The sequence below is a fragment of the Gallinula chloropus genome, assembly GCF_964237585.1.
Source record: "Gallinula chloropus genome assembly, chromosome: 1".
NCBI lineage: Eukaryota > Metazoa > Chordata > Aves > Gruiformes > Rallidae > Gallinula > Gallinula chloropus.
The window spans coordinates 185,251,794-185,277,750 of NC_140085.1; positions in this window are offsets into that span (position 1 = coordinate 185,251,794).

Below are 25,957 nucleotides of genomic sequence, written 5' to 3' on the forward strand. Positions count from 1 at the left end.
TTCTTTCTGCTGTATGTGCTGATGGGCATAGGCCAAAGCAGCCCTAAAATTCACCTCCGCATGCAAAGCAAGCAGCACATAATGCTATACTTCATGGGGTTGCAGCTGAACATGCTACACTTAACATTATACCTCCTGTTTAGCACTTAATGCTACTGGATAACTTCCTGTATACAGGCATTTTCTTTATTTCTGTTTATAACCATGAATTACATAAATGTAGCCGTTCCTTAATTACAGCAGTCTGTAGGAAGCCCCTTTTAATTATTGTGAGAAAACAATTGTAGCTAATCAGAGGTTTGGGCCGTGCGGTCTATTTTTCTTTTTTCTTTTTTTGTTTCTTTCTTTCTGTGGTGCCATTCTAATACTTTGCAACTGTAGTTCTGGAATACTGTGAAGTCTGGTGAAGGGGCGTGTTGTCCGCCTTGAAAACAAACATTATGTGACCTCTAGTAATAAAATCTTTTTTCAGTAAAAGTACAGAGTTTCTGGAGTAACTTAGTTTGTCAGAATTGTTGTAAATGATTGGTTTGTGAATTGTGCAGATGATCTTACCTATGCAGCCTTGTTTTTGACTTTTCTCTGGTTTGTACTGTTATTAAAAGTTTATTGTATTATAGAGCTGTTCAGATATTTTAAATATAAAGATGTATTGTTTCCATAATATAGCTATATGATATATGTTTAGGTAGTAGATGCATTAATTGGAAAGCTCTGCTTTGATAAACTGACAATTTGCCTACATTTATAAGCAAAATTCATATTGCTTATTATTGGCTTAAGTCAACAGAGCATCCCTAAGAAGAGAAGTTAAAATTGGACCAATTATAAAACAGTATAAAATTTGCACTTGTTAAACCACTGGATGTATGTTAGTACTTTTTTTTTATTTTTTTACTGATTTGAAATTCATATTTTCATTACAAAATTGCTAGGATCCTTAATTTATGACTGATTTTAAATAAGGTATTCTCATTATTATTATTATTTTGGTAATCATAATGTAAAATGCAGCATGGTTTATGCAAGCAAAAAGCAAATTACTCGGCATTAAAACTGGCCTCCTTTTTTGAGGGTGTTCCACAAACCAGCAATATTGTGAGAGATCGGCATGTACATACCGCTAGTTCTCCTTGCGAGTGGTGTGACAGCTCTTCACCGCTTCACTGCTCTGACTTAGTCACATTGCAGAATTAAAATTCATATGTGGATATTTTCAGAAAAAAAGTGCCTGATGTACTTCTACAGACACATGAGAACAATCCCTGACAGTTTGTTGTATAAAGCCATAAATGTATATAAATTATGTTTAAAAGGTTTTGTGTCTTTTCTTGTATATGGAGAATGAGATTTGTACCAGGATTCTACTTGTGATTAGTAATCCTTCTACTCAAACGTTGTCGTAATCACTTTCCTTACCGCGTAATCTTTTTAATGATGATGATGGTGATCCCATTTGGACAATCCTGATGGCATTAGCAATTTTATACGGAAAAATACCTCATGGTACCAAGTCTTGCCTGGCAAGATGATACCATATTAACGAGCAAACACTAACTGCAGAATAGTTAACAAATTTTCCATTACTTGGTATAAAGGAATTTCTCTCTCGGCATTGCTTCTGGAATTGGAATTGTAGCAGGTACAGGAACCTAACAGGGCTGCGTTACCAGTGTTTTATCACAACATAGTGTGCTAAAAGTAACTTGTTTACAAGTCTTTGAGACTAAACGCAAGAAGAATCCATGCCTGACTCTTGGGGCTCGCGAGAGATCTTTGTGTAGAGATGCTTTGTTACTGGAACCTGCATTAGGCAGCATCAGACCGTGTTGCCGGTGCTTCAACAAGCCTAGTTCAGAGAAAATTACAAAAAAAAAAAGTCATTAAATCCTTTCAGAATGGGTATTTGTAAGTATAAGCTCTTAATAAAATTGCTATGACATGAGACGGTAATTAGTGTATCAGAATGTTATGTAATACATTGTTAAAGAAGAAAAAAAATGGAGCGCTAACATCCATCAAACTGCAGGAAAGAATTAGTCTTTTAGTCCAAATTACACGTTAGATCCTAATGCTATTATATGTGGGAGAGAGCCGGCTCTGGAGAGGCATTCTTCTCTTCCCTCTGCTCCCTCCGCTAAAGTGAGATGGTTCATGGAGTCCTCCTGGCCCCTTCTTCCCTTGTTTTCACCTCCTGCCTTCCTCTGCCCCTCCTGCCTTCCTTCGTACGGACCTTTTCTTGTTCTTTGCCAGACGTTTGGGTTACGTAGGCCAACCCGCACCCTTCTGTTCCTTTCGCCACCACACTTTATGCAGCGGTGACGGGACTGCTACTGTGAGTAGAGAAAGCAGGAATGTCTACAATTTTTTTAACTTTTAAATTTTATTATTATTTTTTTTTTTAAATTTAGAACGTGTTTCAAAACAGAGCTGGAAGAAAGGAGGAGAGGCTGCCAAAACAGACAGCCAATAACACCCACGCCATGGTAGTCTTGTGAGGCCCAGAACCCTGCACGCCTGCAGGTGGGGAGGGAGAAGGGTGGCAGAGAGTAGGCTTTTAATGAATTGCTGGCAAAAATGCCAGCTTGATCTTAAAGTGAGCGGAGGTAGACCTAGGGAGCATGAAAGAATGCAAGAGTATTGTTGCACGTGAAAACAGGAGTATTTAAAGTTGTGTGAAAAATAACTTTTCCCTCATGCTTTGCAATTCCATCTTTATTTTAGCTCTGCCCTTTTTTCTTTGGTGTACGTTTTGGAAGGATTTTTTTGCATGTTAGGGGAGGCTGAGGAAAATTTTCACTAATGTTTTGAAAAGCCTGGAAATGTCTGGAATGGGAGGGTTGTAAGATCCAAAGATCACAAAGCTGCTGTTGGAAAGGATGCACATCTAATTGGTACATGAGTAGTTACTGCTGTCGGGAGAGATAGTCAAAGCTTGTCTCTTGGGAAGGGACTGGCTAGCAATTTATGCCAATCTGGCAACAAGGGATTTGAATCTGCTGATCAAGCACAGAAACCTCAAAGCATCCTTTTGCTCTGAGTCAGTTCTGCATCAATGTAATAAACATGTTTTTGTGCCGAAACATCAGCTATTATGTCAATTGATAAGCCAATTAAACGTGCAAATAGCGTTAGATGCTGTGGCTGTTTCTCGTGCAGCTGGTGTGCAAAGATGGATTTTTGCACTGAGCAGCGCCTGTGGTCATGCCCACTGCTGGAATTGCATGCAAATCCCTGTTCATTACTTGGTGATGTTTTGCCTGGGGTAATGTTCTGGCATGTGCCAAAATGATAGCTAAAATGAGGAGGCAGGAACAGCGCCCCATCTTATTCTATGTTTTTCGACTCGCTGTTGGACCCTGGGGCACTCAGAAATTTTGCATGTATGTTTTGCGAGTAAACTTCTTGTGTGGGTGTTTATCACTGAGATGATGGGAAAAGGGGCGAGGGCTTCATGCAGTACAACTGGAGGAGCACTGCGGGAAGCTTCTGGTGCGTGTAATAGGGGCTGCAGAGTGCAGACTCTGACAAGGAGCTTGTTCATAACTTGGACAACATTTTGCATCCTTGCTCATTGATAGTTGCTCTTGCCATCCTTACATAAAGAGACCTTTCCAAGCACTTGCATTCCCTTCTCAGCACCTTAGAGTCACACTACCTGGGCAGGCAACTGCCCAGAGCTATCACAAAAGTTTTACTGGGTTTTCAAGGAGCTGTGGAGTTTGTTAGGAATGTCTAAATTGTCTCTGAAATATCCAATCAACTTCAATTTTGCTGAAGTCAGAAGAGTTCATGGAAAAGCCCGTTATAGAAGCACATGCATATGTATTGGAAAGGGAGGGGGGGATCAGAAATTCTGCAGGTTTAATGAGCTGTTTCTGGGATGGTGAAGTGGGGCGAGTGGTTTCTTCAAAGATCAAAGGAGAGTGGATTTCTCTAGGTAAGGGCTCAGTCTAGCAAGAGAAGGGCTTCTTTTCTATTAAATTTCAAAGTTGTGTCCAGTAGCAGCCTCTGGTGGCACGACATCCTGGGCTGATAGTTGCTTGGAAATTTTTGACCAGGTGAAAACAAATGATGAGCTGTGAAACCCTGTGAGAGCTGGAGTCTCATTTCAGGAGTCCAAATAAGTTACCACTTCCTGCTCCTCCCTTTCTTACCCCTTCACCCCATCAATTCACAGTACTTGAGAAGAGTGCTACTGTATGGTGCTTTTTTTGTTGTTTTTTTTTTCTAATCTTTCTACCCTGCTCAGCGGAGTTGGGCTAGGTGAGGCATTGTGTTCTCTTTTCTGCCCAGTGATGATGGCTGCATTATGGAAGGCAGTTCTTTCCCTTCTCCTCCTCCCTCAGCCTGTAAAGCAGATCTCTCAACACCAAAGCTGATTCACTCCATGAATGACTCCAGGAGCCCTTTGAGGTGGGAAAGGGCTTCAGCCTGTGGCTCTCCTGCCGGGGTGCTTCTAAACTGAAAATAGCCTGGGGGTGGCAGAGGAAATCCTGGGGAAGAGGCTTGTTTTGGGGCCATGCAGCTACTTTACCAGTGACCCACTCCCACCCCACCTTGGTGTCCTTTAACGTTTGCACTGAGCCTTGTTTGTCTGTGCTTTCAGAGGAAGGCATTCTGAGCAGGGTTTCCACACCCCAGATGAGTTACTCTGCTGCAAGCAAATTCTGCTGATATGAGCCTGTGTCTCTGGAAAATTATTTTCAGCATAAAAAGTGCAGCCCTCTGGTTTATAGTCTCCTTGAGCAGCTGGCTGTCTTCATCTCAGTGGTCCTGGTGTGTTAGGTACAGCCAGCCAAGTACCTGCTGGTAACAGCAATGTACCAGGCAGATGGGGCTGGTATTTACTCAAAAAATAACACTGAAGAATAATGTTCACTGTAATTATATTGAATATACTGGACTCCAACACAACTGCTAGGGGACACATTGCTTGAATAGGAGTTTGTGACAGATAAGTTAGAAAAATGGTGATGCTGGTCTTTGCAATAGGTCCTAGTGTGCTCACTGGAGCTGGGTTTGACTGCAATGTGGGGTAGCTTCACAGAACTTGTAACTCAGACTGGGGGAAACAGTGGCTGTGTTCCTGCTGGAGGGAGCTGGGCTTCACCAATGTGGCTAAGTCAGCAAGCATGAGGACACAGGTAATCATTGTGACCTGTTTGGATTTTCAGTGGCTCCAGAAATTTTCTTCACTGAAGTTCCTGAGACAACCAGGATGTTGTGGAGGTCCTCTCGGTGCCCTCACTGCTTTAAAGTGCTGGCCATCTGTGTGCAAGTAGTACTTAGCTTTTACTAGCTAGGGAAGCTGCCACTGACTCCCCTCCGGGGACGGTGCTGTTCAGTGAGTTTGAACAACAACCAGCAGAAGCAGTTGATGGCCTAAATCACTGAGTGCATCATTATACAGAATAATGAAATGTCTGGCTGTGCCAAGAGCAGAAGGGTTTAAACATATTTTATGACTAGTTGATAAACCAGCAGATACAATTAAATGGTGATAAATGGGAAAAATGCACAAGGGAGAAGGGAAAAGTGAGTTGAGTGCATATACATTCATAACAAACTGTGGATGAGGTCCTGACACCATGAGAAATATCTTGGAAGGATTTCTTGCAAGTCTCAGCTCAATATTATCTGTGGATGAAAAGACACAATAGATGTAGGAGAAGAGAATGGCAAATCTCTGTTGTGCTACTACTTGCATGCAAAATGCACCCATCTTGTCAGTGTTGTGTGCTGTTTGGTCTTCAAGGAGGGTATTGCAGGGTGCAAAGAGCCAGGAGCTGAGACTAAACAGAAGAAGGAATGAGGGAGGGTGGGTACAGATGGGTGAGATGATAGAGGTTTGTAAAATTGTGGATGCTGTGGAGGAGATGAATAGAAAAATGATTAATCAGTGATCCTTGTGACACAATTAGAGGGACCCAATGAAATGATCAGGCAGCAGGTTTAAAACAAACAAGAGGAAGTACTTTTTCACACAGTACACAATTAAAATTTGGATCTCATTGCCACAGGATGTTGTGGAGGCCAAAAGTAGAAATGGATTCAAAAAAGAATTGTAAGGGTTTACAGAAGATCTGTCCATCAGTGGCTGTTAAATACAATGGTTCAGATGCAGCCTCTAGCTCCAGGAAGTCTCTAAATGGCCATTTGCTGGAAGCTTGGAGTATGTACCAGGGAAGGGATTACTCAGTCCATGGCCTGTTCTTCACCCACTTTTCTCCTATGCATCCACTGCTGGCCACTATCAGGGATGAGACACTGGTATAAGTGGACCTTAGATCTGACCTTAGAAGGGTGTCTCCATATTATTAGTTCTGCTGGGAATAGGTACAACCAGAAACATCTACCTAACACACTTCTGTGGGGAGGTTCCAGACATCTGTTTATCCCTTTCCAGGTTTCTGGCATTGGTCATGGACTCGCTGTATCTGTGCTGGGAGTCCTACTCGACACCTTTTACTGGGAGGCATCAACTGAGGTTATGTTCTCACTGATGTTAAAATGCAAAATAGCTGGTTAAAGTTGTAAGCTTTTAGGGCAGAAAAAAATGTTCAAGGATGACAGAGCAGAAAGAAACAAAATTTCAGTTCTTCCCAAGCAGCTCTATGGAGGCTGTGCTCAGGGCAGAGAAAAGACAAGAGTGTTGAAAATTCACAGATTCACAGAATCGTAGGGGTTGGAAGGGACCTCCAGAGATCATTTGGTCTAACTTCCCCTGCCAAAGCAGGTTCCCTAGGACAGCTCACACAGATAGGCATCCAGATGGGTCTTGAATATCTCCAGAGAAGGAGACTCCACAACCCACCCTGGGCAGCCTGTTCCAGTGCTCTGTCACCCTCACTGTGAAAAAGTTCTTTCACATATTGGTGTGAACTTACAATGCTCCAATTTGTGGCTATTGCCCCTTGTCCTGTCTCCACAGACCCCTGAGAAGAGGTTGGCCATTTTCCTCTGTCTCCCACACTTCAGATATTTATAAACATTAATCAGATCCCAAAATCCCAGCCTCTCTTCCACACCCATGGCTGGAATGCTGCTTTTTTTTGCCTTTGTTGGCAGGTAAGGGGTTAATGTAATTCATGTGGACATGTACAAGCCTTGCAAAGATAGTCAACAGTGATACCGGACAGTGAGCCTAGCAGAACCAGTCTAGAAGCAATGGTATGTCAGTGGTAGTAGCTTCTCTAGTCCTGACAGCTGAGGTCAGCCAAAAGAGAAATGAGTATGAAATATGCAGTTTTATCTCTTTCTAAATATTTTAATGATGTAGAATGACATTCTAGTGGAGGACAGATCAGCATTTTCTTGCGAGAGGCATAGTTTTGAGCTCTTTCCTTTGTATGTTAACAGAATTGCACCAGGCTTGTTAATTCACTGTAGCTGATTAAGACATGCTGACCTAAAGATGCAAGGAAAGGTAAAGCTCGTTATCCTGCCTGTAGCTGAGACAGCCCATTGTTAAGACTTCATGTGAAGAGACACTGAGTAGACGTTGCAACCGAGTCTTGAATGCCAGCAGCTATAAATACTGGGTGAGAGCGAATTTATGCTGTAGGTCACCAGATGACATGCAGGAAATCACAGGCTTCACTCAAGTGTTGAAAATATAATGCTAATGGACTACCATATGCATTGCAAACGTAGCTTGCTTTCCTTAGATCTATGTCCAAAGCTGCTTTCTCTGTGAAGCTTTGAAATGGGAAGTCTGATCAATGCCGACTCTTCTCAAAACATTCAAAAAGAATTTTTAAGAAAGCTGTCACCTCTGTATGTTCTCCTTCAGGAACCAGTGGTTATTTTTCCTAAATTTCCACCATTAAAAGAAAATGGAGATATCTAAACCTCCATAAATGCAACCTGTGAGTTGTTTAAATTAACTTACAACAGTAAGTTCACTTCAGCTGATGGAAGTCTGGCTTTTGAGTGTATTTAAGATTGAATAATAGAGAACAATGCATTTTATAAAGCACAGGTGAGGGTTCATCATCATGCAGATCCATTCCCTGTCTTTTCTCACCCATATTCTCCTTGGCAATAGGTTTGGCAAACGTATAGTGACACCAAAGTCAGGGATGCAATGTCAGAAACTGGGCATCCAGAGCTCCCTCCTGTTTATGTTGGCATCTGTTATTATTTAGCAGCTTCTCCTTTGCTCACTTTTATTAGTAGGCTTCACAAGGTGTGAAGCACTTTCCGAACATGATGAAAATATTTCTGCTCTGAAAAAACCTGCAGCAGACCATTTGTAGCAAGCAATAGCTTTGTATGACTCCTTTGGAGGCAGCTACGTCTCTAAATAAAGTTCCCTACTTTGTCCTGAACTTTGTTCTGGCTGTATTAGCAGCCATTAGCAACATGAAGATGCATTGGGGTCATTAGGAGAGCTTCGGAAAGCTCTCTGCTACCCACTCTGGAAGGTGTACAGATACTTTGAGGCTACTAAAACTGCAAAGTGAAACACGTGAGCCTGCTCTCTCTGAGTAAACTTAATTTGGAGGTGGTTTATATCAACTTTTTTTCTTTTTCCACCCTCATGTGCCATGATCTGGTGGTATTTACACAGTTCATTACTGTGGCTCTGTAGAGATGCAGTAACTTCCTTCAAGCAGAAGTTACGACTCCTTGCACCTTTGGCTGTGTAAAGGGAACTCACAACCCAGCTGAGTGTGACAGCTCCCTTATTCACTGCATTTCTGTGCACCCTGAGGAAGGCCTCGTAATTCCCTGATTTCGGAGGCAATTGCACACCAACATTACAGTTACCTTTCATGCATTAGCTAACTGAGTGATGATACAAAGCTATTTCTGGCAGCCACAGGGATGAAATCGGGCTGGCAGATGTGCTGTTGCGGGGTCTCAGGCAGGCAGCCCCACTTGCTTGGCGCTTCTGGTGCTGCTGTGCTAATTTGCTGGAATGTGACTGCTACCCACGGTGCAAGGGGAGATCGTGAACCCTGGCAAATGAAGGCTTGCCCAGCCAACTGCCAAAGCCTTGGCTGCCCCCAGCTCTGGAGGCCGCTCCACTTAGATTAGTTGCTGCTCCAATGCAAGCGCTCAGGAGCTGCCCGCCAAGAGGCCTGTGCCCTCCCTGCTGATAGCTGCATGAAGGGAGTGGGCCTTGCGGGGCAGGCGATGGCATTGATTCTCCTTTTTTCTTTTTAAGGATTTCATTTACTTGGTTGGAAGACGCTCATCAGAGGCAGTAGGTAGGATGCTCTGTGGCTCTGAGTGTTCAGGTTCTCAGGGACGCTGGTGGTGCAGATGCAATAAATCATGCTCAGCAGCTGTGAGAGCAGCCTCTAACTTCAGTGGCACTAGAAACCATGGGAAGACAGCAGCAGTGTTTCACCAGGGTGCTCTCTATCTGTTGAAAAAATGACCCACTTCTCCAGGTGACTAATTTTTTTAGGGGAGTGCTATTCTTAAAAATTTAAAACTATGGGGTATTTTTTAAGGTGAAGATGCATTTGCCATGTGTGAAAATTATTTGCTTCTTGCTCTGATATATTGCTAGGAACAGGCTTAATGAGACATAAATCTTTATTCCTGCATACTCTTTTGGGTTACAGACAATTCTGAACCACATTTTAGCTATCTAGTGGAACAAGGCACATCTTAGTTTTTAGGTTTGTGTGGAGAAATGGTTGCCTTGCTTTTAGAATGACACAGTCTGAAAGAATCCAAATAATGTGGAGTGCACAAGTGTCCTTGACACATGACGGAAATCAAGGGGAGCTAAGCTTCTAGGTACTGTCTTTTTGTTCCTGTGGTCCCCCTGTGGTCCTCCACTCTTTGAACAAGTGGAGACGAGAGGTAAAGGCTGGGTGGAGAAACAAATGGGAAAGGGCAGACTCAGTTGCTGGTCAGTGCAGAACAGAGAGAGTTAAGAAGAGTTACCAGGCATGTGAACCCATGTTTGGGCAAGGCGTCCCTGGTACTGTGGTGCAGAAAGTCAGCAGAAATTGCTTGGGCAGCATGGCCTCAGACACACATCCAGGCAAAGTAGCTTGTCGGCCACTATGTCCCATGTGGCAGTGTGTGTTCTTTATGACAAAGCTGACAAAGTACCCAAAACAATGAGCTTTGTGGAAGCATTTGTAGCTGAACGAATACCTGTGTAATATTAAGGAGTGTATTAACAGTCCTGTATAAAATGAATGGTGTAGACTACACATGGAGAGTATTTGGCCACCTGGCTGCTGGGAGGCTTGGATTCCCATCTCCTCGAGGAGTCATTCATGGTACCGTTGTGGCTGATCAGGTCATTGTTGGTCACTGGAAGAGTTTGACCAGTAGAATCAAAATGAAGCAGATGGCAAAGGAAATGGAGATGATTCAGAACTGAAAGGAGGGCTTGAAAGTCAAGATGTTGCCTGAATCCCTAGGGCTACAAGAATATTTCTCAGGTTTTGTTTCCAAGACATCAAATCTGTTCTCAGATTTTGCTAAATAGGTCTTTGCTTGTTATATCGCCTTCTAATCTAGCACCTACTCACAGGATCAGGGTGAAGCAGATGAATTTGTGGTGTCTAGGGAGACAGTCTCAAGAAAATGGTGGGTGCAGGCACCCCTCAAAGACCTTTTGTCAAGGCTGTGTGGGGCTGATTTTCTGCCAGTCTTCATGGAAACTGGAACTGGGATTAATGCAGCCAAGTGCTGAGTTTTGGGATGAAACTATTAGTGATCTGTGCAAACTGGCACTCACCTGCAAAAACAAACACCTGAGACACACCTTGCAGCTCCAGCCAAACCCAGTGCTTTCTGTGGCTCCATGCATTAGTGACTGCAGAGCTTAAGAGACTGGCTACTTGTCGGAGCTTTTGCTGACCATGCAGGACAGCTGCTGAGGGAAACAGCTCAGGGAGCTGATTCAGCCAAAACATAACTTGCCAGAGAAGAGATCCTGGGAATTAAGGAGCTGGAGAAGAGCCGCTGTGGCTAAGAGATGGAGCTATGCTAGGTCAGCACTTCCTCCAAACCAAGGCACAGAGAAACCCAGGCATTACTATCCAGCCTAAAAGGCAGGTGCTGAGGCCTACACCAGTGACTGTACTCATGAGCATGAGAGTGAGCCCTGGGCAAACAAGGACAGTTTTACTGCTGTGAGAACCCCAAAGGACCATGCTTTACCTGTTACTTTGCCCATGCCTGCCACCTTTTTTACCTTCTGCAAAGCCAGATCTATTTGATTGATGTAACATTGAACAGTGCTCCTGGTACAGAAGCTCTGTTGTCATTTCTTCCTTTTATCCTATTACCAACTTATTTTGCTTGAGAGTGACCTGACTGGAAGGTAAATAAAGGTTGAAGCTAAAACTTTAAACTGGAGCAGAGTTGTGGATTTAGCAGCTTAATTTTGGTAATGAATGCAGTCAGCCCTACATAACTTGGGGTCTAAACTTACTCATGGCATGGAAACTCCCTAGTGTTTCTTCTTCCAATACTGGTCAGAGATGTCTAGCCCAGTTTATGGTGCTAGGCACGACATTCTCATTTGTTTGAGAGACTTCATGACACTTCACGTGCCCTCTCCACCAGCCCTCTCACCCTGTGAGTGCTCTAGTCCACAGTTTAACCCTCTAGAGAAATTAGTAGAAACCATGAAGTGTCCAAGTGTTTCTTTGCAGTATAGAATGATTTCTAGAAGGCTCTTTACCTTTAGACATGGATGGATCTATGCAAAATTGGACTATCCATACATATGGATACATACAATAGGATGCTCACATTTAATCCCAGCTCCTCATAATGCTTTTTGATAAAAAGTCTGCTTGGAGAAGACTGAGGCTTTTTCCTGCTCCTGTTCCTTCTCCACCACATTTTTAGACCGTGAAGCATTGTTACTTTTTTTGGAACCCATGGTTGGTGTGCAGTGGAATTCAACTTCTCTTTATTATGGTCAAGCACTCCACAACCAGGTGTAGCAGGCTGCTGTTTCCAGGCTAACAACCTGTTCAAACATGACTTTGTGATAAGGCATGAGCATGCCAATAACACATGTTACTTGGAATAGGTCACTGTTGGGATATTTTGCCGTGCTTTTATTAAACTGGCTGATGTCCTCAGTTTGAACTGTCTGGTTCTAACAATAAAACTCAGCAGCTGTGAAGTCTATCGGGTGCTGAGGGACCTTTGAGCATGGGTTAAGCCCAATGTCTTTAGGTCTGAGATGTTCAGCTTTGGACACTTCATGCTATAAAACTGCATTTGTTGGAAAATGTAAGCTGCTATATCCACAAATGGTTTCCAGTGATAAGGTCTTAGCTTCATCATTTCTTTAGCTTCCAGCCAGCTTACTCTCGAGTGAAATTGGCTGGTAAAAGGGAAAATTTAAAAAATTACTCTAGAGCTTCTACACTGTGTCCCCTGAAGTCATGGGGATACCTACATATTTCACAAGAGATTGTAGGGTCTTAGTTAATGATAGCTCCTGTATGCTTTCAGTTCTTCAAATGAAAACTCATGTGTATGCCTATATGTTGCTCCTACAGAGACCACTTACTTATGCTAGAGGTTCCCTCTCACCTCCATGTTCACAGTAGAGAGGAGGTCACTGTGTACAAGTGCCTTGCAGAGGAGATCTGAAGGAGCACTTTGGCCATTCTCTGATATTTCTGAGGAGATGTGTTGATATATGTGGCAGGTGTTTGAGCTAACTTCAAATTTGGGGCTCAGAGCAAACACACAGAAAAAAGAAGTGCCTGAAAAACTCCTCAACGTGCAACAGAGTAATTTTTTGTCACCTGGCAAAATGCAGAAAGCAACCAGACATTCTCTATTCTGAGCAACTTAGTAACACTATCCTCTCTCCCTGTGGTAGCTCGACCATTTGTTAACGGGTTGGATTCTTGTTTGGCAGCTGTTCTGATTTGGTATAACAGTGCCCCAACAAATCTGAGCTATGTGCTGCGTTGAAGAACAGATTTCACTTGGTGGTTTGAAAATAGCCATGCCACTTTCTATTTCTTTTCCCATTGCTTTATTATCTAGGGCTGCCAAGACAGTGGGAGTCCCAAACCCAAGCTAGCACAGACAGGTTAAACTGATTGTTTGCTTCTTGGTCACACACAGGACTGCAATAGCCTTTGGCTGAGTTTCAGAAACCAAAAAGGTGTGCAATTCAGAGGCAGCTCCACCCCAGCCAGAGATCAGGGAATTATTCTCCCTAATTTACAATAGCAAGTGTTCCCTCCCACAAAGTTGCAACACAAGATGTGAACTGGCCTAGCTAACTACTGCTTTTCATTCAGCTTCTGATTTGCACCAAGGCGGAACCTGGAGAGCAGAAAAACAAGTGACTGGTGTGAATGTTTTTATTAGAGATGTTAGGCTGGCCTTTGTAGGCATCTTCCTAAAAAATCTCAGGAGCATGGACAAATCAAGAAGAATGCTGGCAAGCCCTCACATCTAGTTACTAAGCCTAAACTGTCAGGGTTTGCAAAAGAATTTAAATGGTCTTTTTTTATACATTTTTGCCGTTGCTCCTGCCTCTCTGGGTTGAGAGAAATGGATTGTTCCTTCCCAGGGGATCAATAAATGCTGTCAGCAAACCTTTTTCTTATACTGTATGTTGGCAAACTGATGAGTCCTCACTATGGCAGACTTCTAGGTAGAAACTGCTACTGGTCGAAAGCAAAGGTCTGCTTGATGAAAAAAGACCCCAACCACCTAGATCCAAGTGTACTGGAGCAAACAGCTTGCTCATTGCTTATCAAGATCTGTGCATGCATGTAAAAACTGTATACATACGCACATGTGTTAGACACATATATTTCCATACGTGTACGCAAGTATACATACAATGCTTATTTAAGACTGCATAGCATAGCCATTGTTACATGACAGTAGGCGGTGAACAATGACTCATGGTGTAAATGAATAGAGTTGCTCATGTGAAGAATTCAAGCTGCCTTGCGAGAAATTCAGCCAAGCGTAAATTGGTGTAAGGCCAGAAGAAAGCACAGCAACAATACTGCCTGACCACCTGTGTAACACAGGCCATGGGACTTGTCACTGCAGGAGTGCACCTTCTTACCCTGACTTAGATGCCATTGCTGAAGGAAAATCTGTGCTATCTCATAGTACGTTGTCACAGTGCTGACAAAAGTTATGGTGTGACTTCGTAAGTTCTCTCCCTCCCAACTTCAGATCTCTATAAAGTGGTATCTAGGTTCAAACTTGCTTCCCTCCAGTCCAGATTCTCTCTGGTCCATGAAGAGATACATGTGCTTTTGAGGGATGCTGTATCTCATCCAAAGTCAGACGTCTAAAATGGGTGTAAATGAACTACATCCTGTAAGACCCTATTTTTGTCCATGGATTATAAAGGGAGTCTGAAGTAACCAACACTGCTGAAGATGCTGCACCAGTTACCCAACCTCGTCCTTCAGCCTTTGAAGAGAGTGTCATGTTAGGACATCAGTTTAATTTGATAGGATTTATTTTCTGTAAATTCATGTTGCTTATCATTAACTCTATAATTCTACATCATTTTGAATCCTTTTGTCAATTACTTTGCTATCTTATTAGGGTCAGTATCAGACTGATAGAATGGGGCTGAGCTATTTATTTACCCTTTAGCCTGGTGTACTAACATGACATTACAGTTTGTCCATGCTCTTCTTCTTTTTCCAATGTTCTTCCACCCATGAGTGCTGAGCAGTTTTGAATTACGATGCTCCTCTGTCTTCAGCTTTCTAGCACAGCCCTAATATTCTGAGTGGACTCACTTGAAAGTTATGGGATGAAGAAGTCAGAAACATAAGCATTGGGACTATCTTGATTATCTTACTCCACAAACATCTCTGTTGCTTAAGAGTTGTAGTGTTAAGGGTTTTCTTCCTCTGGAAACACAAAAATGTTTGGGATGGGAGCAGTGATTTCAAGAAAAGTTGTTGTCTGTCTGCAGAGCCATAAAGATAACTAGTTTTGACAAAATTTAAGCTGTGTGAAATGTCTGTGCTATTAAATCCTGAGATAGTGGCTCCTAAATTGTGGTTTGTGGATCCTAATGATCTCTGAGGCCATGCTAAGTACCCTATATATTTCACACCAGATTTTCCAGATGCGATGTGTTGTCTTGTATGGGGAAGATGCTATGATGTAAATGTGCATACTGGGAGTAGCCCACCTTCTTCAGCCCCTTTGAACATTGACCCTTCACTTCTTGGCACAATCTGCCATCGTGCAAAGGATCACCGCAAACAACTTTGTTTTCTGACATACCTCTCAGACCATCAGATATGATGGGCTCTGTTACTACACTCCTGATGGTTCTGAATGGTCCATGGGAAAAAAAATGTCCTGGGAACTAGGTGAGTGGAAGAGCTGCTTGGTGGTTATCCTAGGATCTGTGAATGATCTTTTGAGAGGAATGTTGAGTGTCCTTAGCTTTTTGCAGCCCAGAGACTTCTGAAAAACAGGCCTGATTATCACAGAACAGTCTCTTAGAGGCACCAAAAAGCTTTGCTGTAAAAAGAGGGTGTGGACCAAGATATACTGCTAGATTTTTTGAGACATAATTAAGAGGCCGTCTACAATGTAAACAGTCCCAATGAAGTTGTCAGAGTCACTGCCAGAAGCTAGATAGTGAAAGCCTACTTACGTTCTGTTAGCCCACTGACTACATTAGTTTATGGTTTTGAAGTTAAATCCTTTGCAAATGATTTAATGATGTTGTGGATAGTGGCTTTTTTGTTGTGCCTTTGGGTTATAAGGGTGTATCAGTCTAAAAAGATTTTGGAGACAAAGAAATAAACCTATAGACAGGTCTGACTGGTTGATCTTGGAGGCAGCACAACTATCTAAACGAAAAATATCCTTCTAAGGATATTTTATGATGGAAATAGAGTTGTTTAGTGGGAGGAAATGGATATTATCCGGTGAAAGCTATTGCCAAGGTCCTTCCATTATTCACAGAATCAACATATTCCTAGCTCTCAGGAGAGGTGCTCCACCAAGCAGGGCTATGATTTAGGAGCTATTTCTCTGAGAACAATAGGAAATTCAGCAATGATGAGAAATCTGTAGAAGGAATGTAATATTTGCTCTTCAGGATAGTTGTTTGTGAACAGTTTGGGTGCTCTCTGTGGGAGGCTCCAGGCGTGTCTCTGCTGGCAGGATCCAAAGCTCCTGTCACCTACGCAGCAGGGTTCTCTTGCCACCTAGGGACTCCAAGTCCTGGGGGAAGCCACTCAAGTCAGACCTGTGCTGTTTGTGTGGATCAGGTGGACCATTCCCTCAGTTCAGCAGAGAGATGGAGGAGGAGCAGAGAGAGCCTACTAGTCCGGAGTAAGGACTCACACCACCTGGACCACTTCCAGCTCACGATGTATATTGTTGATTGCCACACTGGTGTCCCAAAGCAGTACATTTAAGCTCTGATGGAGAGATGATGGAAAAAGCAAACCAGTCAATGGAAAGGGCTCTAAGAATCTGCTTTGAAAATCCTGTTGGTGTCTGGCATCTAAGGAGAGCTTTCCTTCACTCAAAGGGGGGCTTAAGACTACCTTGGTGCTGATTTTCAAATAGAGTAGCTACTAATAGTGTGTGTTAGGAGAGGTGGAATGAAAAAATAAATCAAGCTGAAACACACAAACCTTTTAAAAACTGAGGGCTTGCTGGTGCACACAACTGCTGTGAATTTTGTACTGCCTGTAGATCAGAACAGGAAGCAAGGCTTTGAGAGCTTTTGTCAGAAAACCTCAAAGCTTTTGATGGTATTATAAATGTCAAGTATATTTTAAAAAGGAGGAAAGTACCAGACTGTGTTCTGTACAAGACAATAGGGACTTTATAATATTACAGGAAGCTGCATGTGAAAATTACAGAGAAGTTAAGGTCTGTGGTATTAATGCACTGTAATAACTGAGCTCTCAACACATCCAGTTTATCCCTCTGTCAGTATATTCCAAGGCACATGAAGTATCACACTGGCTGAACTGTGGAGTGTGAACATGTCATTTTAAAAGCACTTAAAGAGAATTTTTTCCCCAAGTTCCGGTCCTCCTAAGTGAAAAGGCTAAAATAAAATAATCAAAACCAAGCTCTTATGCTTGATCACACACGTTGATCAGTAGAGAGCATTGTCTTTAGCTGCTGGTTTTGAAAAAATTCAGAGAAACAGCAATCTTAGGGAGATGGAGAGTGGGAAGGTAGACTATATCTGGAGCCTGCACAAGAGGTGAACTAGTAATTGTTCATAACTCAGAGATGTTTGAAATAAGCAAGGAAGTAAAAACTTCTACCTCAGGCCTGGATATGTGCTGAGCATAATAAGCTAAGATGACAATATGCTTGGACGTACTGCAGGAAGCTCAGAAAGAGAAGTGACCCTGAAAACACTTCAGCAATCTGCCACTCCTTTGTTGCTGGCCTTGTACCAACCATCTATGATTCTGTCTTGGCTGAACTGAAGCAGAACCTATTATAATCCACCCAAGACTAAATTGTCTGTAGATAATTGGACAGTGGAGAAACTGAATTATAAAGTACAAATGTATCCACAAGAGAGTATAAGAAACACATTAAGGAGTCCTGAACGAGGGTTCTGTCTACCTTATTCAGCTGCCTTTTAAGAGCTTTTTTTTTTTTTTTTGGTTGTTCTTTGTTTCTTACCATAGATCGTTGCAGGGAAGATTTCTGAGCTGATAATACACATGGTCTGAAAACACCACGTTAAACCTTTCAGAATTTTTTTCTATTTTATACAAGTAGGCCAATGTTGGCTGTGTATAAAGATGGATATGTGAAATTTAAAAAAATATTCCGGTTGTCTTTGTACTGAGAGAGAGAATAACAACTGCTATGGACTATCAGAACCCACTGGGGCTATTTCTAGGCTTTATTTTCTTGCTCTGAAATATTTATGCAGTCTAATGAGTAGTGAGTCAAGAAGGTATCCTGTAAACTTAAGGTACATCTTGCCAATGTTCTAAAAATATTAATGAGCTCAAGAAGAAACACCCCTTTGTCACCTTTTTCAAGTATTATCCTTTCCCACTAGCCCTGCTAGAACATGCCAAATCTCCCAGATCAGTAAGTATGAGAACAGTAGATAAAATTTGCTAAATTAATGGTGAGCACAAGGCTGAATTGCTTAGAGCTGCCTTGTATTCTCGTTACAGGGATAAACACCAGCCTTCATGGCAGGCTGTAGCATGGCTCAGGACACACAGAGATCCTTTTCCTTGTATGGAGATTGTTTCTGAGCATTAACTTTTGACCTATCACATCCCTCTTTGGAAAAGAGTCATGGTGGACATCTCTTTCATGGACTTGATTATTGGCTCTGCTCCTTGGACACTTGTCTGTCCCCTAAGGGACTGAAGCAATGCCCAGAAGGGGACTGACACCTTCTCAAAGCTTGCTGTCTCTGCATGTATTTGTGATAAATTATAGTGCCAATCTTCCCAGGTCTAACTCAAAACCTACTGCAGCCAGAGGCAAAGCTATGAGCTAGTGGGCCTATTCCTGCAACTAAGCTGAAGCACTGGTATGATGGGTCAGGATCCAGTGGCCGGGCACAGACATATCAGAGGGAGGTTCCTGCAGGTCAGTAAGGATGGGACTCTGCAGGAGTAAAAGGGTAATTTAGTTTGGTGCAAATTCAAATTCAGTTCCCAGCTGATGCCAGGGGGACTTGACCGTATGCACATTGTACGTGCATGTGTAAGCGCTTCTCTGAAATTTCTCTTTTGTTGGTGGGGGAGGAAGAACAGAGAAAATTAAAAGGAGCATAATTTAAAGAAAGTATTTTGAAGCATTATAAAACTAGCCTTCTTGTAAATCCAAGAAGTTAAACTTCACAGATATATTTTGATGATTTACACTTCTGGAATGAGATTTATCATGTCAGTGACTTGTGCTTGCTTAGTATTACTTTCCAAACTGTGCTGAAGTTCTGTATCTGTAGGTTTTATTAGTCAGATCAAATTCCTGGTGCCTGGAGTAGGATTTGTGTAGGCAAGGAACAAGGAAGATTGAAGGCTGGGTCATCATTATTATTTCAGGTCTGCTTTCATGCCTTCAGAGGTCGTAAAAATCATCCCTTGCTGCAGATATTATTTTTCACACACTAAAAAGAAAGATTGGAGTACATATTCTTTTTTTTTTTTGTTGTGCACTTGGTGAAAAACTTTCAGGAAGTATATTTCCCTTTCTCAAAACAAAAACATGGGGTGATTGAAATGCAGGGAATCATTTTCATATTGTTCATTTCCCACTGCAGCTCAAACAGATGGCACTTTGGAATTCCCCAGATCACAAAGGTTTTGATAATGTTAAAGATACGCTCAAGATCCAGTCATCCTTGAGTTAAAAGGATGCAAACTGTGTCTAGGAAACATGGCATTTCCATAGGAGATTTGAATTGGTTTGCTTTTGTAGTGCTGCTGCAAAACAGGCACACAGAACCACCTCACAAGCAAAACAGAAGCATCAAAAAGACAATATACTTTCCTTCCTGAGGCAGATATTTCAGGAGTTGTGGAAACACAGCTTCCTGTGTTCTCACACGGATTTAGATAATGAAACTCTTGACTGATTCAGGAAGAATAGAGCATTGCACAGTTGCTTGAAAACATTACTATGTTATTGTACAACGTGCCGTAACATTAAACTGCCAGCTGTAGTGAAATCTTCTGTGTACATGTCCTCAAAAACAATCACAACTCCCAGGCTGCAACTGGTCTTTCCACAAGGTACTAAGGCTGGGATGGGAGGAGCTGGAGGAGTGGAAGATGGGGGGGGGGAAAGAAGAAAAAGTTGTAGGAATAATGAACATAAAGAGGTTAGAAATGGCCGGTTCATTTCTATTCTTTTAAAGATGTGATTATAGGTGGGGCTGGTAGCTTTGATTATCATTAAAGTCATGTGATACCGAGCAGCTCACTACTCTGTTTTGAATTATTACTCATGTTCTTAAAGCTCAACTATCTAAGCTGAAATTTTCAACACGGTGTGCTGTCATACGGTAGGTGTAATAGGCAAATGAGACCAAAATAGCTTTCCCTTCCCCATCTCCCATCAAGATAAAGTAAAAATAAAAATAAAACATGACTTTTGTGATTTTTAGTTCCTTTTTTTTTAATGCTCTCATTTCCATCTTTCCCTCTGTTCTGTAGCAGAGATTCAAAATGCTTTTCTATCAAAGGTGGCTCTTTTCCATCCCTGTGAAAAGTCTCTTGAGGCTTGATCAAGTAATAAGCCCCATGAAATCAGCATTGTGCAAAAATTCGAGGTAGAAATTTGCAGGTATTTATAGAGTTCAAATCTCCTGAATATATCTTCCTAATTGGCCATCTTCCAGCCCTGGAAATGTCCTCATGTGCACGCTCCATCCCTGCCAAACATCTTAGTTTATCGTGAGTTGGAAAACAACTCCCATAACTATGTCTTGAACTGCGCTGGGAGCAGCTGGAAGTGAGAATGGGATAGAGAACGGATCTCCTGTTCAAGAGCTTTTCCTGATGAGTTCCAGTAGTATGGAGAAGAAATCTGTCATCCAAATATGGGGAGGGGAGCATAAAATAAAGACCTCAGTAGGTTAAAGTAACAGGAGGGGAGAGAAGCAGTGTTGGGAGTTGAACTGGGGAGAAATTTGGTTTAGGTAGATGAGGATACTAGCAAAAAGGGATGCGGATGGGGAGGCACCTGGGGTCAGATATGTAGCTGAAGAAAAGGGGAGATTGTGACTGACTGAACAAGGAAAACTGGAAACAAGGAAGGGAGAGAGATAGTGTGGAAAACAGATTAGGACCATTGGGACGCAGAGCCATGAACTGGGTAAATGAGCATGATGTAGTTTGAGCCAGGAATAAGGAAGATAGGCAGGGAGAGAGGCATTTTGAAAGGATTTGGAAGAAATATTGGGCAACATATTCACACTCCCCTTCAAACCACGAATTCCTGAATTTTATCAGCTCTCTTGCTACTGGCAGGTAATTTCTGTGCTATCCCCCCTCTGCATGCTTCCACTCTGCCACAGTTCTTTTAAACCAGGCTTATGCAGTTCAAAAGGAAGGAAAGTTCTACACAATTTCAGGCTTCTGTTATCTTGAATTCCAAGTGATAATGCTGTTATCTGAAAGCTCATGGTGTACAGTTCTCTGCCCAGCATATGCTATACAGTACAGAGATGGGTACAAATTTCTCCAAATTGTCTTCAGTCCAAAAGCAAGACGAAGTGAGAGGCTAATGCAATAAAAAGGAGTGGGAAAGTACATGGCAGCAGTGATGGTGGAGGTTGCACAGGCCAAGTTTGTGTTGTAGGCATAGACAAGCAAATATCTTTTTTTTCCCCTCCCTCCTGAGTTTCTGCAACCCTTTTTATCCCTGTGAGGCAAAGCTGGAAGCACCAAAGAGCACTCACAGAACAGCCATGAGTCCTGGGTCAGGGCAGAACTTAAAACTCGATGTTTGAGGTCTATTTTTTGCGCTGGCGCGAGAGAAATGTGTCCAAGGTTGGATGTGTTCTTCCCCACATGAAGAAGGCTGAGAACCTTTTCTCTTCAGGCAGGAGCCTGACCTGGGAAATGTTAGTTCCTTCTCAGATCCCGATGAAAGATCCACTGAAGATGTATGCTGTGCTGCCTCACTGCAAAATAGCCATCAGGCCTGAGATAGCTTTCGGATAAACAATTTGTCCTGTCTTTGAGGGCATTACTGTGTCATTTTTCTACCTGAACAGAAACAAGACCTTGCTGAAAAACAGCTATTGAACTCAGTTAATGGCAAAATCATGGAACTTTAAAGCAATTACAATCAAAAGATTGCCTCTGAACAAGCCAGCCAAGGTAAGGTAAGGCTTCACCCATGATTTTCTGGTGGGAATATGAGTCTATGGAGGATGGGGTACCCCTGGTTTTACTAGGGGTCTCTGCTAGCTAATTCTGCTGCAGAATGCGGGTCCTTGTTTAAATTTTCTTCGCCCATTTCCTTTTTCTCAGTTCAACAGAATTAGAACTGATGTGTAAAGTGCTTATATTACTAGGAACAACAGTAGGAAACCCTTTGTTAACCTTAATTTCCCATCTAATATTTCTCTGCAGCGTCAGCCAGTCTCCAAGGAGATAGGGCTGTTGACAATAACTCCAAATTGCAATGTAACTCTCAGATTGTGCAGCTTCTAAAGAGCAATTTGTTAATTTTGTCCCTGCTCATTTGTTGGTGTTTTTTTTCCTTTTGTCCAGAGATGGTTTGCTCTCCAGAACTTCGCACATCTCCTGGATGTGAAGTAAATGACAGACCTCAGTTTTTCGGCTAAGAAAGGATCTATTTCTATCAAGGGCTGAATCTAGCTAGTTGCTGAGGTCCTACAGCTGCAAAACACTGATAATACTGCACTTTTTAGGAAGTCAAGAAATGAGAGCACTCGGTGCCATAGGAGTTACATAATTAGTTGCAGGATCTAGACTTTGTCTTTTAAGATGAAATCATTAGATATGCAGAAACACTACTTGCCAGCATGAAAACCTGAAGGTGCCCAGCATGATACACGGTCCCATTTCTCTAAGACATGGAGGTGGGTTGAGACTCCACGTTGCTCTATGCAGTGTCCCCAGCATAAGTGCAGATATTTTCTATCTGTGACAGCCCCTTGATAATTACAATACAAACTGTTTGTCAGTTTTGCTGTTTTACACAGTCCTGTTGATGAAGGAACCTCAACAGACCATGAAGGAAAAGTTCGACTCAACAGCAGCTTTTCTAAATGTATTTAGTTTGACAGTTGTAATCTTCCAACAGACCCTGTGTCGCTTTGCTCACCATCTTTCTCTGCTATCTGTGGTGTTTGCTCTTGATTCAATGATATGTAATAATGCTGAGTAGATTGATCAAGGCATCACTCTCCAGAGCTGTTGGTGTGACTTTTGTTCTCCTGGCAGGAGAGAGTGGCAAGACTTTGAAACTATCCTATGTATTTTTCAGTCAGGAATGGTAAGAAGGTGGTCTGCTCAAGATGTTTCACCCATTGCTGGAGTATGAAAGCAAAGGGGAGGCCCAGAGTAAGAACAGGTCTTACCTCTGTGGCTGAAGAGTTTCTCCACCCCTTGGAAAGGCAGCAGGTGAAAGAGGAGTAAAGCACAGGTGTAAGTTGTCATTCAAGCTCCATCCAACTCTATGAAAAAAATGTAACTTTCCAGGAGCCACATTTTATGTGAATAACATGCTCAGGTTTAGCATTTTGGTATTTTAGCTGCACTTAGCCATTAAGTAGATTTATGAAGTCTGGAAAATTCAAACATAGGTTTTGGAACATCAACATACTCTTGACAAGGAGAAATAAAATACATAAGAACATGAAAAGAAAAAGATGTAAAGTAAGGAACAAAACAAGGTTGAAATACTCCTTTGCTTCACTTCTGAAGGAAAAAAAAATGAGGCAATTCATAGAAACAGTGACTCAGAGCAGTAATGATTAGTGAAAGAAATAATTAGTTTATGATTAGCCTTTTTTCCTGTGTGTTCTCATGTTTGGGTAAAGCATATTGTTCTTACAAATGTTGAGCGGACATTTATCACATCCTCTGTCATAATTATTAGTGACAAGTCAAGTCTGAAGGAAAACAAATGAAAAAAGTAAGTGTTTATCTCACTGTGAATTCTTTCTGATAATGTCTCCTGAAATACTTTCCATCTTGTACTTGCGGGAACTGAAGGAGCTTTTTGGCCCTGAGATGTGCTGGATGTATTACCAATTTTAACCAAAAAGTGCATCCTCTTTAACTCCTCTAATGGTATAAGAAAGAGGCCAGTTACATTCCTGGGAACTTTGCACTTCTATTGTTCTTACACATTTTGGAGATTTGAATTGTACTTTGTTGAAATGTACAAAGCATCCATTTAGTCCCTCTGATCTGCTTGTAAATCACTCAAAAGTGTTTCCAACTTTTTTAGTGGGACTGTTAAGCCCAGGATGAGTTTCCTCTCAGTATGGACTAGTTTGCCAGAAGGAGAAAACTAAGAGAGGAGCTAGGATTCCCTCTGATGTGTCCCTCTGTGGGACCAGCATTTTGAGGAGTATCCCGTTGTCCCAAAATGTGTGAAGAGTTGAAGCCTCTGGTACTGCTGCTCATTCAGAGCCTTTCCTACTAGTGGTGCGTGGATCTCGGCTCTCAGCCAGGGTAAAACCACAATTGGGTATCAGCAGAGGGAGAAAACAAATCTGCTCAACAGAGAACAGAATTAATGTTGTTACCATGTGTTTGTTCCCAGTGACTTGGCTGGACTAAGGCAAAGAGGGCATAAAGGGGAGACCTTCAGAAAAGCCTTGTAATGGTCTCTCCTTTTGGCCCTTGAGGTAAAAGGCTCATGGAGTTCAGGAACAGCTTTATCCTAAGGATCCTGAACTGATCCTTCATTTCTGAAGCCAGTTGGCTCTGGGACAACCAGGATCTCACAGAAAAGGGCTCCAAAGTTGCCTGAAAGAGAGCTGCTTGTTTTTCTTAATGTTTAGATAAAATGTCTGAGGATTATTTTTATTCCCTGTAAGGAATTTGTACCTAAGGTACGGGCTGAATCAACGCTTCCCATGAGTTAAAGAAATGCAGTACGTGAGCATTGTGTACTGTGTTCCATAATGAGGAGTGGACTTGGTCGCTCTTCATGCTGGTTTGTGAGAACCACCCGAGACTACTGTGCAGGGCACTGGGACACTGCAGGTGTTTGATTTCAGGGAGATTAGATGAGTTCAAGGTGATCATCTGAGTCCTTGGGCTTTCATTACCTCTTCATTGCAGGGTGGCTCTCTAGAACATGCCTGCTGGACTTGAGGAATACAGAGACCCAGGGAAGAGGAAGTGATTTCAGGGGAACAGCTCATGGTTTGGATAATGAACCTCACTGACAGGCTGCTAAAGGCAGCCTGCTTTGATGGAGGAAGCATAATTTCACCATCAGGCCCAAGAAAACTGCTTTTCACCTACAAAATGTAGCAAAAAAAGGAGAGTTATCTTTATCTGCTTTGAAACCTAACAATCAACATGAAGCAAATGACCACATCAATGTATTTATATGGCAATTGCTCTAAAGCCAAGTGCCTCAAACTCAGATTTAAAAATCTGAGGAACTTGGTTTAGACTACTGTTGAGTGTACCAATGGTAAAAAAAGGTCTCTTTTTTAACCAATTCTTCTCTCTGGAGCATAACAGAAATGTCCTTGATGACCTTTTAGACTCCAGCAATGTTGACTTCTAGACACCTTGTTATGAGGTGGAGTTGTTGATAGGAATGTTGGGAGCCTGAGTGTAAAGTCTGAAATTTCAGGGAAATCAAGCCTACACTGCAAGCCTGTGATTTAGATGTCAGTTAGAGCAGGTTAGGTAGACACTACATACCTAGCACATGAACATAAAATCTAAGTCCTACCCAGCACAGTGACGGGCTATTGTGTAGCAGCAGGTTTGAGGAGGTCAGATAGCCTGTGGGTGATTGTTCTTGAACACTGTAACAGGTCTGTGGTAAAAGGAGCCACGTCTGGGACTCAGTTGCTTGTCTTGCTGCCTTGCAGCCTCTGTATAACCCTATCCGTAACATCAATCTCTGGTTTGGAGGAGGCACTGGTTTGCAGGAATTTATTGCCAGTAGCATGCAGAAGCAGTGGGAACATTATTGGGGTGGGTTTCAATATCTTTTTTTGCATGCTGAGTTTTTTTTTTCCCTGAAATTTCTTGAGACCTTGCTTGAGAGCAGCTCAGAGGTTCCTCCCCCTGCATTCATTTGCTCTCGCATTCAGCATCTTGAAGGTGTATTTATGTGACTGGTCATGCAGCTTTGCCAAGGCAAGGCCAGGAGCTGTCTCTGGCCCATACAGAAGCTGATGGGGAATCACAGAATCACAGAATCGTAGGGGTAGGAAGGGACCTCCAGAGATCATCGAGTCCAACCCCCCTGCCAAAGCAGGTTTCTTAGGACATATTGCATATGTAGGCATCCAGATAGGTCT